Consider the following 19,948-nt stretch of genomic DNA (forward strand, 5'->3'; position numbering starts at 1 on the left):
GGATTTATATACAGATATGCCTTTCCAAAGCTATAGGTAGTTACAAATTAAATTTAAAATATCTCATTCAAGCATTTAAAAAGACTAATTCAACCTCAAATAAGCTACCAATCCAGTAATATCCTTACCCACTCTCCTCAACAAATCCAGCCAATTCCCAACTCTCATCATTTTCCCAAATTCCTAGAAAATATAGATGGGAATTATCGTGTGGCCTAAACATCCAAAAACTTGGGTTGTTTTGGAATGAAGGTGGGGCAGGGATAGTATTCCGCTATGAAAGTATATCTTGGATAATGTCTTGCCAGCAGCCTCTTCCTTTTTAAACGGAGATGGCTTCCAGGTTGGTGCAGCATCTTGTTGCAATTTTACTGTAACCATTTGGGGAGAAAGGTGATCTCCCAGATAGGCAGGACCTTGGGCATTAGGATTTTAAGTTCTACATGAGAGAAGGCAAAGAGATAAGATTAGGAGGTGAATATAAGAGGGACAATGAGCTGCAGCATGTGGTACTGTAGTCCAGTAAAATTAGAGCCAGTCGGTTAAGAAATATGGGTGAAACCCTAGCCAGTGAAACAATGAGAGTTTTTCCATTGACTTCAGCAGGACCAGGATTTTGCCCTGCATGTTCATTTCACTCTGTTCATTTCACTCATGTTCATTGATTTCACTCTGCCCTGAGGTGTGTCTAACCACGCTTATTGCATTCTGGCTTGTTTTTTCTATACCATCAACCCCATAAGACAAGGTCTTAATATCCCTAATCAAGAGTGAAAGCAGCATTGGGGGGAGGAATAGCTCAATGGTTTGAGCATTGGCCTGCTAAATGCAGGGTTGTGAGTTCAGCCCTTGAGGGGGCCATTTAGGGATCTGGGGCAGAAATTGGGGTTTGGTCCTGCTTTGAGCAGGGGGTTGGACTAGATGACCTCCTGAGGCCCCTTCCAACCCAGATATTCTATGATCTATTTATATTATAAGCCAGTCCTGGAGGTCTTGCAGTCATTCACACTTTTTAATTCAGTCCTTGAACTCTCCGTAAAAGGTACATGGTACTTTTTTAACTGTTGTTTTTTAGTGTCAGGTGAAGTATCCGAACATTTATGGAGTAATTCTGGAGCTGGGTGATTGTAATAATAAATTTCTGTGTATCAGCTTCTGAAACTGAGCTGTAAAATGATGCCCTTTGTGAAGCAAAGGCCCCAAATTAAAGATGTGAAGCCTTCAGGGTTCAGAATAGTTGTCTTTATTGGATTTTAAATTCCTGTCCTGTAAATCCTATTCTCCTGTCCAAGACCTGGTGCCAAGGCAATACTTTGCAAAAGAATATGTATTTAATTTTTGCTGAAATGGGATGTTTAATCTTTTTATCAAAGAGAAGTTATTTTTACCGTAATTGAAGCATAACAGACCAAATTTTAAAGGGTGGCCTCTCTCTTTCAGGGAAATCATATGGAGGCACAAAAGGTATAACTTATGGCCCTGATATTTAGCTAGGTGTTAACTTGACCTCTCATAGCTAAATGACACCCATTTCAGTTAGTGATTTAGTGCAGCAGGATAGATTCCTTTTTATAGAGGAGAAGTGGGGGTTAAGCAATGGGGGACATTTTCCCCTAGAAGGGGATTTTTGTGGTTTGGAGAGGAGAGTTATCAGTATATTAGGGAACATACCTTGCAAAGACACTTACAGGATTACATGTCAAATTAGTTTCATGCAACTCGTCTGCTCATCCTGTTTCCCTCTCCACTCATTTGCGTGGCTCTCCCTTGTGTTATGTCTGGGGCAGATTTTCTCTTCTGTGGCTTAAGTTTAGGTAACCCATTGCATCTCCCAAAAAAGGTTTCGAAACTATACATGGATGATTGACATGTAGAATGAATTTGCTCAATTATTGATGTTTTTAAAAACAGCCCCAATACCATTTTCAGTCATTAAAAAAGCCTAAGTTTGGGGAAAAGAGCATTCCATTGCTCTCAAAGGTACCGATGTAATGTAAATGAACTTTCTCTGGTAGGAAAAAGGGTCTCTAGAATCCCAAAGCAGCTTATTGGTATAGAATTTGGGCTACTGGACTATGGGACTGTGCTGTCATGGTACCTCTTCCCTAGACAGGCTGAAGAGCATATTTGATCTCCAGCAGCTTAATGTTTTGATACTAAGCTGCTTTCAACTCCCCATTTCATATTTCTCTCACATTTTGGGGTTCACTTATGTCACTTCCCCCCACCCCCCAGTAATTCACCTGTCATGTCAGGATCAACTTCAAAAGGGTAAGCAAAAAGCTAGACCCCAAAACTGAAAAGGACACAAAGCAAATGGCAAACTTATTGCAGAGAATTCTGAGCAATAATAGTGAAAAATTCGTTTAATTTAGATTGTTTTACTTTCATTTCTCCCTGTGTGGGTGAGTGAATGGGAAACCAAAGATCTTTTTGACTGTATAAAATTTAAGTCTTTAGCTAGGCTATTGAAAGGGATTTAAGTGAGAGATTCACTTCCTTCAAGTGAGCCCTATTAACCATGTAAGATCTGGGGGTAGCTTTTTTTTTTTTTTTTTTTTTTAAAACCTCACCAAATCTGGCTTTAGATAGTTCAACCAAGATGCACAAACGTGCTGGGGGAAAAAAATTAGAACTAATCAAGAATACAAAGCATAGAATGTCACAGGGTCCTCCTGTGGGTCCGTCCGTCCCCCCCACCCCGCCACCCTAAACTGTGTAAGATTAAGTTTGAGGAGTCTAGTAGAGAAATACTGTGTAAATGGATTTTTAATTCAGCGTTTAAAATATTTTAGATATAATATTAATGATTTAGTAAAATGTTAGTAGCCTTTTCCGTCTTATCCCAGTAATGACAAGCTTCTTTTCTAATGTTTAATGCCTGCTGTGCAAGTGGTACTTCTAACAAAATACATTTGCTGCAGGCTTTTTGACATGGCCTCACACTGAGATAAACACAATTAACGAGCCATTTACATTTTCTTTCTTTTGCACTTATTTATTAATGGATTTTGAGATTTATTTTTATTTTAAAATACATATGAAACAATTTTGGTGGCAACACTGATGCAGTTTTTAATTGAAGTGTTCCGTTATTGAGAAATACCTGTGATCATACGTACAGTTCTTGAGATGGCCATATCGGTGCTTGCACAAAGCTCACCTTTCAAAAGGAAGCATAATAGTGTGGTGTTGGAACAAACTGAGGACAAAGCAACTGAGAGAAGGCATGACTGACTAGCTAACTTTGTATAAACATTTCAGTACAAATTAAAAGTATACAGTGAATCCCGTTTTACAAAAAGTGCTTAATCTTCCCTCGATTTCACATCAAAACCATGTATGTTTGTTTGTTTGTTTGTTTTAAACAAAAAACAGTTTGGGGGCTGACTGTACCATCTAGCTCTCATTAAAGTCAAATGAAAGGCCTTAACGGGAGTAAGACCATGTCCTTAAGGCATGCTTTTGAAAGGGGAGCAATGTGGAAACAGGAAGCATGTGCCCCAGAAAGACACAATGCTTGCTGGAGCCACAATATAATACCCTAATGAAAGGATGATTTTAGTACCAGTATCTGTATACTACAAGCTTAAGCCTAAATTTGCAGAATTGACCTCTAATTTTGGGTGCCCAACATGAGACACCAGGTATTTGGTTACTAGAAGTGCTAAGCACTTCCAGCTGTGGATAAGGCTGAACTAAACTAATTGGGGTCCCAAGCATGCTCCACATGGGCGCTTCGTTCCCCCCTTCCCCACAATAGTTTCACCCTCATGCTGCAGTCCCACCCTGCCAGAGTGTCAGAGTTAAGGCATTTCACTCTACTTTTTTCAGGCTTCCTGTAGACACAAACAGGCATTCTTTATACTTGGTTAATGTTTTCAAGCTTTTGTAAGTATCCATGACTACTGGAAATTTTTTATTTTAAAAAATGAAAGCTGATATTCTGATATCTTGTAACTCCAGGAACTTGGACCCTAGTCATGAGCCTAGAGTGTCTATGCCTTAAACCTACTGTTGCTGCAGAGACTTAATGCCTGTGAAAATCAGCCTCCAAGGGTATGTCTACACTGCAGTTAGACTCTGGTCTGTGCCAGGAGACTCAGGCTCGCAGGGCTTGGGCTAAGGGGCTGTTTAATAGACATTCCCTGCAAGGTGGGAGGATCCCAGACTTCGAGCTGAAGCCCAAGTCCAAAAGTCTACACCACAATTAAACAGCCCCTTTGCCCAAGCTCCATGAGCCCAAGTCAGTGGGCACGGGCCAGCTGCTGGTTTTTAATTGCAGTGTAGACAGACCCGCAGTCTCTGAAGCTAGGCACCCAAAACTGAAGCCACGGGAAATTAGTAGATGCTTCTGAAACTTTTGGCCTTAACTCACTGATGTAATGAGTATACTAGCAGTGAATTTATAATGCCTATTCATTTTCCATATAGAATGTATATGCTGTGGTGACATTTTTCTGAAATAGAGAATTTGTAAAACAAAACAAAAAAATTAAGTATATTAATGAAGTAGATCCTCCTATAAATAGCTCAATTGACGCAACTTCAGTGGAGCTATGACCATTCACACCAGCTGAGGATTTGCCCCAATAATTTTAAACTATGTATCTTTCTCTTGTGCTTGCATCTCCAATAATGGTACAAGAATTCTAATAAAACTATGGCATTTATCCAAAGGCTATGCCCTCTTAAGTTAGGAGGAACATCGGTATTTAACCAGAAAAGCCTTATTAAAGTATGGTTGAAAATGGGTTCTATTCCTATACCATAATCATTGTTTTGGACTCACATGTGATCATTGAGTCTTGTGATTCATTTAAGACATCTGGATTTGCTATTGTCAGATTACTGACATCCTTTCCTTTCTTTCTTTTTTTTTTTAATTTATGCCTCCGATGTCTGTAATATTTAAATATTTATAACTTAGGTTCACCAAGTTCATAAGCACAAGGGAAAATAAATCCATTATGCAAAGGGTGATTAGCTTTATCACAGTCTTCTACAGGGAAGCTGTTTATTTTCAGTGTTCATTTTCTTGGATCAGTCAGGCAGACAGCTGTTCTTTTAGGGCATTTCTGTTAATTTAGGTAACTTCTTTGAATTGTAAATCTACCAGCAAATTTCAAAAACTTCAGCCTGGAGCTCATAATTTTATCATCAAAAAAATCTTTATGATCACAAATTCAAAAAATGTCTACATGTCATAGGCATTTCAAACAAATGTAAAGTATATACACCATAAATCACCTAATACATCAGTGCCTATATGAAACTTGAATGTCTAGGTCTGTGAGGTTTCTCAAATAAAAAAAATAACGTAGTATACACTGTGTACTTTCCCACAGGACCATGTTCCAGTTGAAATACCATATTTCTATTTGTTTGACTCTGTAAACTCCTATTTTTATCAATATGGCATTGCAAAAGTAGAAATGTGATGAGTGGACAACCCATAATTTTTCAAATTTTCTAAAATTGCATTGGATTTGTGGCCAAGTTCAAGGATCTAAGCAGTCACAGAAGAGGTAAAGGAAGATAAACGTGCTACTGGAGAGTGATTTGGGAGCATCTGTGTGCAGGCTTATAAACAAATCATGGGAACCATGTTTTACTCTGAAAAGTATCAAGAATGCTATGTAAGGGCCCAGTCCCTTCAATATTAGCCATACAACTAGTCCTTAGTCATGCATGTAGTCCCTATTTGGGTGACAAGGACTATTGGCTTGAAGCCACAGGATTGTTCCATAAATGTTTAATTATAATAGAATTGCAGCTTAAAGTGCTGGTGGAAAAACTACTTATTCTCAGCTCCCATAGCATGTGGTGATATCCAAACCTGTCACTGAAATGTTGTTTTTTTTCCCCCGATTTGTAAATGTGCTTATCTACAGGATGTTACATAGTTGTTCTATTAGATAGAAATATGACTCTTACTCCGTGAACGTCAGTATTCATATTGAAATTGTCAAATGTTTAATGGCTGTCAGCAACATCTTGGAGATTGTGGGCCTAATTCTACTCTGTTACTCTGATTCAAATGCAGAGTAACTCTAGTGACTTCAGATGGAGTTCCATGAGGGCAGAATTTGGATGCTCAAATGAAGTTACTCCAAGTATACACTGTGAGCAGAAGTTGGCCCCATGTATTACCTTGTTAATGGGCCAAATTATACATGGAGTGCTCATTGACTTGTGTACATTCAGAGGATAGAATTTGGTGCTCTTGCCAGAGGGAGGGTACAGAGGTGTAGAAGGCCTCTGATCCCCTCTAGAGAGCATGAATAAGGGCCTATGCTGTCAAAATGAGAGTTATGACCTTAGGGATCTCAGGGGACTTGTTTATAATTTGTCTTTAGCAAATAAATAAAATAAAACACTTGTGCATGAGGGGCTGTTAGTCAGGGTTTGACTTAGTACTGAAAGCTATTTTTTTTTTTTTTTTTTACAAAATCAAAGCTAAAATGTGGTTAGTTACTATGGTTTTATTCTCATTTTTAAGTAGCTTGCAGTAGATTGTAAGCCCCTTGGGACAGGAACTCAGCTCTTTGAAAAAACACTGAGCATACTGTTGTCACTTAGCAAATAATAATGGATAAACCTGGATAAACCGTGGATAACACCTGTTTGTTCCCTTTGGAATGATTACTTTTCAGGTGCAGGTGTGAGTACAGCTCAATTTATATTACAATTAATATTTAAAATATAGAATGTTAGTGGTGAGATTGTAGGGAAAATCTTTATAGAATAAAGACAGTAGAACACTTAGAGGGAAGCAGACACTGAATATATATAAGGCTAAGGGATAGAACAGAGCTGCAGCAAAAATAAGAGCCCTCATAAAGCACCAAAGCAGATAGAAAAAAAAATGTTTTGCAGTAACAGCAAAGCACCGTGTATTCATAAGTGAAAATTGGCAAATAATCATTTAGGGTCTCATTTTTCTACCTCTGCCTCCAGTGAAGTCAAGGGGAGTTTTCAGTGGGTGCAGTGTTAGGCCAATGTTGACCACTGCTGAAAATTGGACCTTCAGTGTTTTATCAAATAGTGTGGCATAGACCGGGCTTCCATGGCTGCTAGTGTCAACTGGAATATTTTGAAGAATTTAAAAAACACTCTGAGTCAATTTTCATGTGACCTGTATGCATGAAAGCGGGTCAATTTATGAATGCCAGGGTGGCAGTTCTATTTTTAAAGCTGAACTCTAACAAACTTGATTTGCCAATACATACTAGAGTCCCGTACAATAACCCCTCTCTCTTGAGTCCAGGGATTGTTAACATGCTAGTTTAACGCTGGGTTCTTTTCAGGTCAACTTGAAGAGCATTTCCGAAATCAGGACATTTGCTTATTCTTTACCAACCAACAGTGTATTAATTCACCACATTAATATATTACCAACAGTTCTCCACTCGAGTGCAGACACAACCAATTGTGTGTACTATACACCCAATATAGACTTGCAAGCAATTATCACAGACTAGAGTTGAAGCTCAGTAGTTATATCAAAGAACAATGCAAATTGCCAAGATTTTTTTATCACATTTACTTATGATCAACCATTCTGAATTCTTTAGTACCGAACACATTTGCCACACTTCCAAGGGTGCACTTGTCTTTAAGGAAGAGTATGATTGGTCCAAAAGGAAGCAGTTTAAAAGCAATTGCTTAAAATTCTTTTCAATCTCTCTTAGGCTTGGAATTATAAAGGCAATAAAATCTAAATGTAGTTACTTGAGGTCCCAATAGGTGTGTAGATTCAACAAGATAACCTACAGTTATTCATATTAAAGATGAGGTGGGGAAATACAATATTTTAAAAGAATTCTCGCCACGCTTAACCCTGGGATGGGGGGAAGAGTCCTTTTCACACAGCTGGTCTAAGTCAGTCACACTTAAGATTCTGCAGCTTCTTGTGTTGGGTTCAGTCAATTCTCCTCAGCGCTGGGTGACTTGACTTTTTTATATACTCCCGTTTCAATTTCTTTGCCTGCTTCCATTGGTATCTAGTAGACGGTGATGGTGTGTAAGAAATTACTTCAATCCTTTTATTATCAGAGGCTTTTTGAGTGTGATTCATTTCAAGGATGGTATTTCTATATTATAATCAACTGGGATTCTCCCTCTTTTTTTAAGCAATATCTCTTAATATCTTAAAGTTATACCTTTGTTTATATCTTCTAACATTTCTCGTTGTTGTTGCCAGAAAATTCCTATTATTTCGAGAGTGCAACAATTAGTTACAATGAAAACCAACAAAATCCTTATATTCTACATTTGGAGGACATACATAATACATTCTTTGATTATATAGAAAAAATTCACATTATTTAGGACTTTCAAGCTCTTACAGAGTTCTTTTGTAAGCTTGTTTCTCTCACCAACAGAATGTTTTCCAATAAAAGATATTACCTCACCCATCTTGTCTCTCTAATAGAACAGACATATTTTCCACATATAGAAAGATGTAGATCTGATTCACAAGGCAAATGTACAGATTCTGATTTGACATGACCAAGATAATTCATGATATATTTGATTTACAAGGAATACAATATATAGTTCATAATTTGGGGTGAAAACATGTGACTTAGATTTTTGGGGGTAACAGTTTGCCCAATTTGACCTTCCATCTTCCAACCACATTTCAAGTTTGTTTAACTTGCAGCTTCCCCACCCATCTCTTTTCTAGATACTACTTGTGCAATGGGCAATTTACATAGCAAAGCAGGGTGTGACACTTGATTGGTAACTTGAAGTCCTTTTTAGCTAGGTTGGAATTGAGAAAAAGTATTTATCCATATGCATATTACAAGAGATCCTTGCCTAAGTGATTAGCAATACTAGTACTCGGCCATTTTAGTTTCTATTCTTAGGGATGGGAAGATCCAATCTTGGCTGATTGTGGGTCCTTAAGCAAAGTTTCTCATGTGATGTGAAGCATTTTCTTGCTGTCTTTATAGGTAGATCCTATTTTGGAAAAAAACAGAGGGGGATAGATTTTATCACTTTTTTGGTTTGTTTGTTTTTGGAAAGCCAGAAGGAATCATTAGTTATTAATAATTCAAGGCATACCTCTGGCAGACCTCATAAATTCCAATTAATATCAGATTTATGTGACTAGTGGACTGCTAGAGGGGAAGGTGAAAAAACCGTTTACAATCCTAGGCAGTAGTATGGCTGTTGGGAAAAGTGGACATGAGACCTGTAAAAAATCCATTTAGTGTGAAACAGATGGAGAAGAGTGAGAAATCCTAGAGCAGAAAGAGGTGAGGCCTGGAATCTGAGAGAAGTGATCTCAGCTGGAGTGAAAGAGGGTGCCTGAGTCTTGGATAATCAGACCAGGTGTACAGAAGTACATTGGAGAGACCACATTACTGGAGCAGAGGAAGCCTGAGGGGAGAGGAAACCTACAGAGAACAGCGAGACTCCTAAGGCAGAAAAATGCTTTTAGAGGGGATAATTGCTTTGTTAGTATTTACTTAGTATTTACTTTTCTGACTCTGAAGAGCTTTTCTTTGTTGGGGAAAAAAGCATGATACAAAGTTTTCATTTCTGTCAGGAAGAGATGCATATTTAGGCGTTTCAAAATGATACTTTCTACACTACAGAATGTAATCTGAACCATTCTAAATAGTCTCACTTGACAGTCATGCTTGATAAAGACAAAGAGACCATCTCTAATTGTTTTAGTTTTTTACTAATTATCTTATTATTAATATGAAAGCACTGTTATAGTTAATTTGAAAGATAAGCATAAAAAGAGTCCAAGAAGTCTTCTATTTTTTTCTTTCTTTTTCCTGAGTTTTTTTTTTTTAAACCTTTTTTTTTAAAATCCAGCAATTGCTAAATGGACATTAGAACTTGGCTGATAGGAACTGTAAACATCAGCCTGAGAATGAGTAGTAAAAAATATGCTGTTGTAATATTTTTTATCCAGTGAGATTATTTTTTAGTGATAAAGTAAAACAGCTGGGACCTTTTAATCCAAATCAAAACCTTATCAGATTATTACTGCTGAGACGCCTCAGGGAATCATCCATTCTCACTATCTTGATATTGGTGATCCAGAGCTCTTGATACCAACTGTATTTGCATCAACACTTAGCACTGGAATAATCCAGACTCCATAGACCAAGGATTTAAAGATTCAGCATGCTGCGCATGAAGTCAATTGCAAAACTTCTAGTGATTTCAATGAGAGTTTGGGTCCTAAAGGGTGGGATTTTCAAGAATCTAAATGATTTAGAGCACAATTTCCATTGACATTTAGAAGGACTTTGTATTCTGTAATCATAGGACTGTAGAGCTGGAAGGGACCTCAAGAGGTCCTGTAGTCCATCCCCCTGCACTGAAGCACATCACCCCTGGCAGGTGTTTGTTTAACCTGTTCTTAACAGTTTCCAGTGATGGGCATTCCACAACCTCCCATGATAACCATGTTTTAGTGCTTAACTATAGTTAAAAAGTTTCTCCTAATATGTAACCTAAATCTCCTTTGTTGCAAACTAAGTCAATTTCTTCTTGTCCAGCCTGGAGTGGGCATGGGGAACAATTGATCACTGTCCTTTTTATAGCAGCCTTTTACACATTTGAAGACTGTTATCAAGTCCTCCCCTTAGACTTTCCTTGACTAAATATGCCCAGTTCTTCCAACCTTTTCCTAGGTCAAGTTTTCTAAACATTTTTTGTTGCTCTCCTCTAGAGTCTCTCCAATTTTTCTACATTTTTTCTGAAAGTGTGGTGCCCAGAACTAGACACTATATTCCAGCTGAGGGCTTACCAGTGCCAGATAGAGTGGGACAATTGCCTCCTATGTTTTGCATACAATACTTCTGTTAATACCTCCCAAAATATTTGCTTTTTTTCCAGCAGCATCACATTGTTGACTCATATTCAATTTGTGATCAACTATATCCTGCAGATGCTGTTCTGCAGTACTTCTGCCTAGTCAGTTATTCCCCATTTTATACTGGATTTTTTTCATTCCTGAGTGCAATACTTTGCACTTATCTTTTAGTTTCATGTTATTGGTTTCATACCAATTCTGCAATGTATCAAGATAATTTTTAACTCTAGTCCTGTCCTCCAAAGTGCTAGCAACCCCTCCCAGCTTGGAGTTATCAGCAAATTTTATATGTATCATTTAGGAGGTTTTGAAAACACTACCATAAGTACATTCAGTTAAGGAAACTGTGAAATCCTGACTCCAATGATCTCTTGGTATTAGAAGGACCCTTTGTTTGATTAAATTGGTTTTAAATAATCATTTACCATAAAGTCTAGTGTCTGGGTGGTGAAACCAGGGCTGGGATGCCTAAGGAGACTGCAGTTAGGACTTCTTGTTAACCAGTGTGGTAAGACACAAGTTTACTTTTGTTACTGGTTTGGTATATTTTATGGAAGAATAATCACCAGTCCGGGGTGCGTCTGCCCTATTTCTCAGCAATTCATCCTGAATTTGAGCGTCCTCATTTGTGACCCACTGAGGCATGGTGACAAAGATGAAGAAACCTAAACTATTCCCTTTTCTCAAGGAGACCTTGATATGCAGCACTCTTCCCTGGATCCTGGCTCCAGCTAGCCTTCTTTCCTACACTGAGATCTGAGGGTCTGCACTCCCTCCCAGCCAGGCAGCAGCTGAGCTGGGCTCTCCCTTTTCAGCCGTCCCTCAAAGCTTGACACCTGCTTCCGCTGTTGCAGGGTGCAGCTGATTGGATTCCCAGCAGCCCATTCCCACTCATGTGGGGTTTGTACACTTCATCAAACACACCCCACCCAACCAAATTAACTGACACTGTAACACTGTACAACACCAAGTAGTGTTCCAATTTGATGGCATATTTATTTCATTCTGAAAATTGTTCTACTTTTATTTAGACATATGTTGGTTGCCTGCTATTGGCCAAACTCTGCCCTCATACCTGTGTGGAGCAACTATTGAAGACCTCTCTGGATGAGATGAGAGCTTGTGTTGGTTGTTACATTTAGATATATTTTTCATACTATGGGACATAGTCTCCCTTGATGCATATGAATAATATCTTTTTGTATCAATGAGAGTTATGCCAGAGTATCAGAGGGACACTGGAATCCTTACATTTGGCCTACTGTAGTGTAGCTAAAAGCTTTTAATTAACAGTATATACTGGACCAAATTTGATTAACAGCTAGGATAACTTATTTTTAAAACCCTGACAGGATTGTGCGTTCTGATGCAAATGCACTAGAATGGTAGGATCATGATGATGGTTATAACAACCATAAGAACAGGCTGAATGGTGTGTTGTTTGTTCAAACTGAAAAGTACTGCACATACGTTACTCTACAAAAAGGTTGTAAGACACAGCAATACTATGTTGTTGGGGTTTTTTTCCAAAGAGATCTTTTAAAAATATTTTTAATTCATATTTGAAGTGATCTCTGAGCAGATGGAGAGTCTGTAAATGATTTTATGACAAGACTCAGGGGTTTCATCTAATTAAAAATGAAAGGTGAATACTATATGTAGCTGACTTTTTTATTTTTTGGTGAGCTGTTTTAATTTACTATCTGAATGTTTGGTACCTGCCTCCATAAAAGTAGAGTGATTATTTCAGGATAATCTTGATATACCTGCCAAACTGACTTAACTAATGAAGTCAGTTAGTTAACATTATAACCCTGTGGGAGCAGCACAGTGCCTGATGAGACCACACATTCCCTGCAAGTACATTGTGAGATCACACAGTTCTTGAGTTTAAAGGAACAGGAATCACGATGTAAACTGTGAATTTTTGACTGAGAAATAGTTAGGCAAAGTCAATGTTATACCACTGACCATGACTGCCATTGCCTAATTGATCTCTTGGTAAAACTACAATGTCTTGTTTCCAGTAGGATAGTGCACTTGTGTTACTTAGATCATGGTGGAAACGCACCTTTTTTTGGCTTTGAAGACAAAGCTATGGGGTGATTGTTTTTTTTTTTCCCTGAGCCAGCCTGTCCTATCCCAGAAGGACTTCTGCTCAAAGTCCCTCCTCTGTCCCCACAGTCCTATAAAGCTCTGTATTCTGAGGAGAGGATTTTCACTCTTCTGATGATGCATGATTGTTCCCTTACTTCCCAGTGTGGCCAGTAGTCTGTTTATTTCATGTGTGATAAGAAACATTGCTCGTTATTCATTCTGTTTGTGTGTTATAAGCCGCCACCCACCCTGTGTCTGTGTAGTCTCTTTAGATTGTAATCTTTTCAGGGCAGGGACTGACTAATACTCTGTGTATGTATAGGGCCTTGCAAAATAGGCCCCATTTTTGGGTGGTCCTTAGGCACTACAGTAATTTAACAGTAATAAACAACTTATTCTGGCATAGGTGAAAAGAACCCGTAAATCTAAGCAGACAACCTTTTAAAAAAAACAACAACATTGTATGAAAAGTGATGCCATTTCTGCTATTCTAATGAAATTCCAAATTTATATCCTAGTAGGGGAAATTTTTATGAGAAATGTAATCTGGTAGTAACTCATAGTTGGGTGAGGTATGACTGTATAGATCAAACACTGTTAGCAAGAAAGATTGATTACTGTATAATTAGCGCCAGTTGATATGTGTAAAAAAAAAAAAACTATGGAAGAACCCAAGTAAGCATGCTGGCTGCAGGTGTAACACAATGTCAGAAAATAAAATTCTTCCCTAAATAAATATTAAGATTATCGCTATGTCAGATGGAGTATGGACTTTGGCGTTCCCATTCCCATGTCTGAAACCACAACCATAGTGATATGATAACTATCTTATATGACCATTGTCTTTCAAACCAATGGATGCCATTTCCTTGCATCATGCATCTTACCCTTATGGTTTTCAGTCATGACCTTACCATCATGGAGTCCTCATTTTCAGTATCCTGCTCAGTATAATGGTAGACATCTCAGACCCAGAGGTAAATCTTCTCCACCAGTGTAACTTCAAAGGGTGATGCATTCACCTCAAATGGAAGAGGTTGAATCAGGAGATCAAAAGTTGCAGAGCGATGGGCAGGATATTTTGTTCAGCAGGGGACTCCTTTGGCCTTTTCTTCATCTTCACCAGATGAAGAAGTCATCCCATCAATTTCATATATGGTGGATTATTTCAAGGCATTTCAGAACCTCCTTAAGAGAATGGCTGAAACCCTAGGAATACCAGTAGGAAAAGTTGTGTAAACTGTTTTGACATTTTATACCCTGTCATGCAGGAGCACTTAGTAATGCTGATTAATAAGGGTATGTTAGACCCAGACACAAATCTTCAGCAGACCCCTGCTTCCATTGCAATGTCCAAATTTACAGATCAGATACCAAGTCCCATCAGAGTAATTTTATACTCACCCTAACCTAGGGTCAGTGGTTGTGATGGGTACAAATGAAAAATCAAGGCAATCTGGTTCTAGGCAAAGTATGCCCCAAGGAACAAAAGAAATTAGATATTTCTGTGGGGAGGAAAAATATTATCTAGCTAGTTTACAAGTCAAAATAGCTAACTATTGGGCTTTGCTAGCTAAGTATGACTGTCTTACAATGGGATAGTTTCCTAGTTCTTGGATAAACTTCTGGGGAACCTAAGTAACAGATCAAATATGTGTGTGCTGCGGGGAAATTAATTGCCAAAGTAACTTTTTCAGACAGCTCTATATCCTGCTGATACAGCTACAAGATCAAGGGCTACTTGTGTCACAATGAGGAGAGATTCTTCATTGGCTTTGTCTGATATCCCAAAAGAAGTATAGATGACAATAAAGGGCTTATCTTTTAAAGGACATAATTTGTAGCTCCAAGACTTCTGAGGCATTATAGGCACTGAAGGAATCGGGATCAATCCTTCAGTGTTTATGGTAGTATAAAATATCATATAGGAGGAAACAATTACAACCTCAAACAGTTAAGACAAAGATTATCCTCTTATTTTTACCATCAAAAATCTAACTCGTTCAGGAAGAAATCAGACTATTGAAAAGTGTGCTTCTTTAACCATGATATTGCAGACTGGACCTAGCCAGAGACAGTAAATTTGATCCCCTGTATGAGGGTTCTGGACTAATCAGCAAGGTTCTCTACTTTGCCTTCCCCTCCTTTTGGTGGGTACCTTCTTGCTTTTCAAGGCTGCTTGGGCTCGAACGGTGGCTGGCTAGTGGGTCCTAGAAATCATTCAAGAAGGTTGTCACCCAATTTCAGAGTTTGCCTCCTCCCTACATCTAACCCTGTCCCTCTTCTGTGGTGATTCTCTGCTTCACCTGGCTCCATTAGAGATAGTGCTGTTTGCTTTCAGGGGAAAGGGTTCTATTTTCTATACTTCCTAATGCCAAAGAAGAGAGGTTGGAGGTGCTTAGAACTAGACTATCTGTTGCTTTTCTCTCTTTTTGTCTGCTATGCTAAGTCCCGAAGGCATGACAGCAATTCCCTCTGCTTTCAGCCAGTACAAAGTGTGTCTTACCAAGAAAGAGGTGGATGTGTCACAGTTAGAGGTTTGAATAGCATATTGCCAAGTCGGAAGCATTTTATAGAAAAATAAGTGGGTGGATAGTGAGGACATCGCGTATAAGGTTAAGAAAAGTGTAGTACCTACCTGAGGGTGGACAAAGCATCTTATCTTTATCACCATCTGTCACTTACTTTTTGATTTATTTAAATTAAATAAAATAGACCTATCCAAAAAACTCCGCCATCACTTACAATCATGTAGATTACATCAGGAGAATCAGGTTAGCCTGCACCTCTTCACATCAGCTGGCAGTCCTCAAATGACAGACAATAAAAAATAAACCCACTGTAACCCATTACCCACTATAACTATTAAAAGACAGCTTTTATAAATGTATTGTCTTCTAGCAATTTAAATGCCACCTTTGATATGAGCCTTTGTATACATACAATTCACTGAATGGCACCACACACACAGTGATAACCAGAATGGTTTTTTTTGGATACCAATGGCCTAACATGTCTCAAGCTAGCAGTACAAAAATTTGGTTTTTAATCCCAAACCAGCTGCTTTTGCAATGTGTATATTTACTGTGCAATAATAGCAAACATACTAGGAAAAAAACATTTTCCCCCTCAATATCTTGAGCTGCAAGGAAAGGAAAAGTTCAGTTCTACAGGCCCGATCCTTTGAAGTCAGTGGAACGGAGCCAATGTACACCTGCTGAGAAGGGTTTACAATCTCTTAAAAATGAAGTACAGTGTTCAGAGGGGGTTTATAGACACTGTTCTATTAGATGTCTGGTCATTACTGTAGAGGATATGTCAGAATAAAATCATAATTCCAAGAATATCTGTTGTTGGACAGTTTAGAAACAAGCAAAAATGTGATACATCATGTTGGGTCTGGGTTATTTTGTTGGTTGTGGTGTTGCCATCTGCCCAGCACTGCAACTTATAACCTCGGACTCACTGAAAGATTGTTTTTATGGCTTTCTTTTATGGAGGTGTTTGTGTTTAGAGTCTTCACTGGCCTCCCGAGAAATGAAATTTCTTTCCCTGTGTTCTGTCCTGCAGAAACTTGAGTTGTTTAACATTTTATCTTGGTTTAATTTGGGTCATATTGCAACACAATGGCTGGACTCTATGAAGAATTCCATTAGGCCAGAAATGTATTGTAACAACAACAAAAAAGAATTAATATTAGATAATAGTGCTAAGATTTTTAATTTTTTTTATAAAAGAAAAGATACTAAAGGGTTTTAAGGCACAATCAGGTAGACTCTTACACACAACTAGTTCTTCTGATATCAAGACTGCACACATGAGAAAGGGCATGTAAGACCAGGCTCAGAGTTTGCTTCAGTGAAATCTCACAATATGAAGCCCAGAATTTTATTATTTATTGTGATTTGGCTAATGGGATTTACAACACATGATCCTACCTGCAAGAATTTGACATAAAGAAACATAGTAAGAGCTGTCTGAGACATATGAAATGCACTGTGGCTGCTGGTAAAATCATATTATTAATGGTTTAATTTCTTATATTTTGCACAGGATTCAAGGTTCCAATTAAAACCCTGTTTGGGCCATTGCTTTGCCTTCCAGTTCTTAATCTTTCCTGAAAGCCTCATCACTTATCTAAAACAAAAGAAGAATGAGGTAAGGCGAGAAAGTAATGAAATGCAGCATAACACATCTGTCAAAGGAGCAGAAAGTAGCTTTAAAAAAAATCCAGGATCAGTGACATTCAGAAATTATTTGTTGAGCACTAAATGCTTTCATGTGAGGCATCTTAATTCCAAGGGGGTCCATGTCTAAATTATGAGTCTAACATACACTGGGGGTTTTGTTGCCTGTGTTAGAGAGTTTTACAGTTGAAGTAGCCATGGGGTATAAATAACTGATGCCAGTACTGTGAGTGATGATCTGTATTGCTAAACAATCTCCTACTTTGTAGAATGCAACCCTTTAAGAGATTCTTTGACATTTTGGAGCTGAAATTATGAATACAATTAACATTTTTAAAAGTTCTTTAATATCCATTTTTTATAATGTTAGATTTATATTCTCCAGATACAGGCAGTCCTCGGACTTATGACACAATTGGTTCCTGAAAATTGCATCATAAGTTGCAACATCGTAACTTGGAACCACAGTACGCTCCACTGTGGGACCGAGAGTCGTAAAGTCGAAACTAATTGTCATAAGTTGAATCAGGGTGTCAATTCAGAAACATTGTAAGAGCCGTTCATCATAAGCTGAACATCGTAAAGTCAATGTATTAAAAGACCTAACCTAATTCATCATGCAGAGGTCTGATACCCTTTAATTCTTTATTGTTGATAATACATCTTTTTGAAATTCTTGTGCTTGACACTTCATTGCTATGTTGTCACGCTGTATTGCATTACTACATTCGATGGCAGATGGAACTAAGGGTGACCTAGACAGAGGAAACACCAGTCCATGAATTTAAGGCATGTGTAGAAAATATGTCTGGACAGTCAATTGAAACGATCCTAATTTGTTTTCACTCTGTAATATCTGGAGAGTTTAGGGAGGGAAGGTTCAGGGAGGGTTGAGGAAAAAGTTAAATTTCTTCCTTTGCTCCTACCAGCCTTTTATTGTATATGAGTATTTTAAAAGGCTTATATATTAGTTTAATAAGAAAAAGGAGAGGTATAGCCACGGGTACTTAGTTACGTCTTTATAGGCATCAGTTATTCCATATCTGACCTTTCAACCCGTTGCATCTTCACTTTATCTAAGGGCCAGATTCTTCTCTGTTACTGCAATGGAAATCAAGACTATCTTCAAACTTCCATTGAATTCAATAGAGATGTTCTGGAACTATACTGGTACAAATAACAAAGATTGGTTTTAAATGGGAGAGTTGCTTCCATTTCAATAACAGATATTACAAAATTCTGCTCCCAGATATACTCCTGGAACCCCAGTGGTGTAATCAAGGGCAGTATTTGGCTCATACTACTTACAGTTTCCCTTTTTGATATTCCTCTTTATTTCCCTGCCTATACATCATCCAGCATTAACGTTATTCGTATTAATACATGGGACATCAGAGGAAGTTTTCAGGGCCATTTGCTAGGAGCAGCTTTGAGCCATCTCCTCTGATGGTTATGTGCTGCAATGGTAAGTATTGTTTGTTTGCCTTGGTATTCACTTAAATCCACTTTTTGTTATGATGTTGACTTGTCTACTTGATGATATTTACAATAGATTATGATTCTCCTTCATGATGGCGATAATGCATTATGTTTACTTAACAACTGAAGTCTAATATTTATCCATAGAATAGGAGCAGCATAGATAACCACAATTTTTTTCAAATGTCGGTTTGATAATTACCACGCAGATGCAAAATATGGCTATGTTTGTGTAAATTTCTGAAACAATAACTTGATATTTGTGTTGCTGCTGTAATGGTCCTAATAATTTCATTAAGTGTCAACAGTGCTTTTTGTAAACCTCCATTTTTTAGTGTTTTCCTAATTCATCCCCAAAAGAACAAGGCCTCACTCTGGGCTGACATTTGATGTACAATACATCATCCGTGACTAAGTTATATTACACATTCTGAAAAGGAAAAATTATCTTCAGCTCCAGGAGAAAAAATACTAACTATCTACTCATGCGGTATAAAGGAGGAATAATTGCGATGAAGTCAGAGGAGTTATACCTCTGATAAATCAGTGGAAGTGAGATGAGAAAAAGACCTAGTAAGCAGAAGTTTGTTTTCAGAAGCAACCATTGCTGTAACTATGGTGACCATATATCCTGTTTTAGCCAAGACAGTCCTTTTTTAAGCCCTGTGCTGGCCATCCTTAATTATTTTTTTTTTCAAAACCTGGGCTTTTGTCTCGTTTGCTCTTGCCAAACAAGAGTCAGCAAGAGCAAACGGGACAAATGCTCTGTTTTGCCAAGAAAACTACAGTGCAACCCCTCAAGTTGGATGGACAGCCGTGGGGCTTGGGCCGGGCCTGTGAATGGGGAGAACTGAGGGGCCTTGGGCTGGCCCCACGCGGGCAGGGAAGAGAGGAGGGCCTCAGGCTGGCCCTGCACAGTGTGGGGGAGGGGCTTGGGCCAGCCCTGTGCGGTGTCCAGTTTTCCCTTGGGGAAAATATGGTCACCCTAGCTATAACCCTCCTGTGATGGGTTGAACTGCTCTTTCAGGGTGCCACTGGATGTTCTGCAGTCCCACTGATCCTGCCTGTACTACCAGGCTGGGTTTCTTTTATTCTGTTCTGTGGTGACAAGCCCTCAAGCCCCTTTCCAGTACACTCAGAGGCAGGAACATGCCCAGCTGTAGAATCACAGAGAGTCTGCAATTAGCTTTCTGTGGGCGGGTCCAGGTAGGGGAATGCCCAGCTCTCCTGTGCACATACCCTCTGGAGTGTAAACCCAAAATAATAATGTCTTGCACTATATAGAGATCTATATTGCATAAGCTCATAAAAATTGCTCCCTCCCTCAATCTGGAGC

The 19,948-nt window shown here is 38.5% G+C and overlaps 1 protein-coding gene across 10 annotated transcripts in view; it reads left to right on the forward strand.

Moving 5' to 3' along the window:
* Window positions 1-19,948, forward strand: part of TENM1 (teneurin transmembrane protein 1) — a 1,397,628-nt gene that overhangs the window by 564,149 nt on the left and 813,531 nt on the right. For 9 of the 10 annotated variants that reach the window (XM_073361279.2, XM_073361281.2, XM_073361264.2 and 6 more), the window contains one exon: window positions 17,000-17,104. The exons of the other annotated variant lie outside the window; for it this stretch is intronic. The gene's annotated coding sequence lies outside the window, so the exon portion shown is untranslated. The remainder of the gene's footprint in view (window positions 1-16,999; window positions 17,105-19,948) is intronic. 10 annotated transcript variants of the gene reach the window in all.

This window comes from Lepidochelys kempii, chromosome 9 (genome assembly GCF_965140285.1).
Source record: "Lepidochelys kempii isolate rLepKem1 chromosome 9, rLepKem1.hap1, whole genome shotgun sequence".
In the NCBI taxonomy this organism is placed as follows: Eukaryota; Metazoa; Chordata; order Testudines; family Cheloniidae; genus Lepidochelys; species Lepidochelys kempii.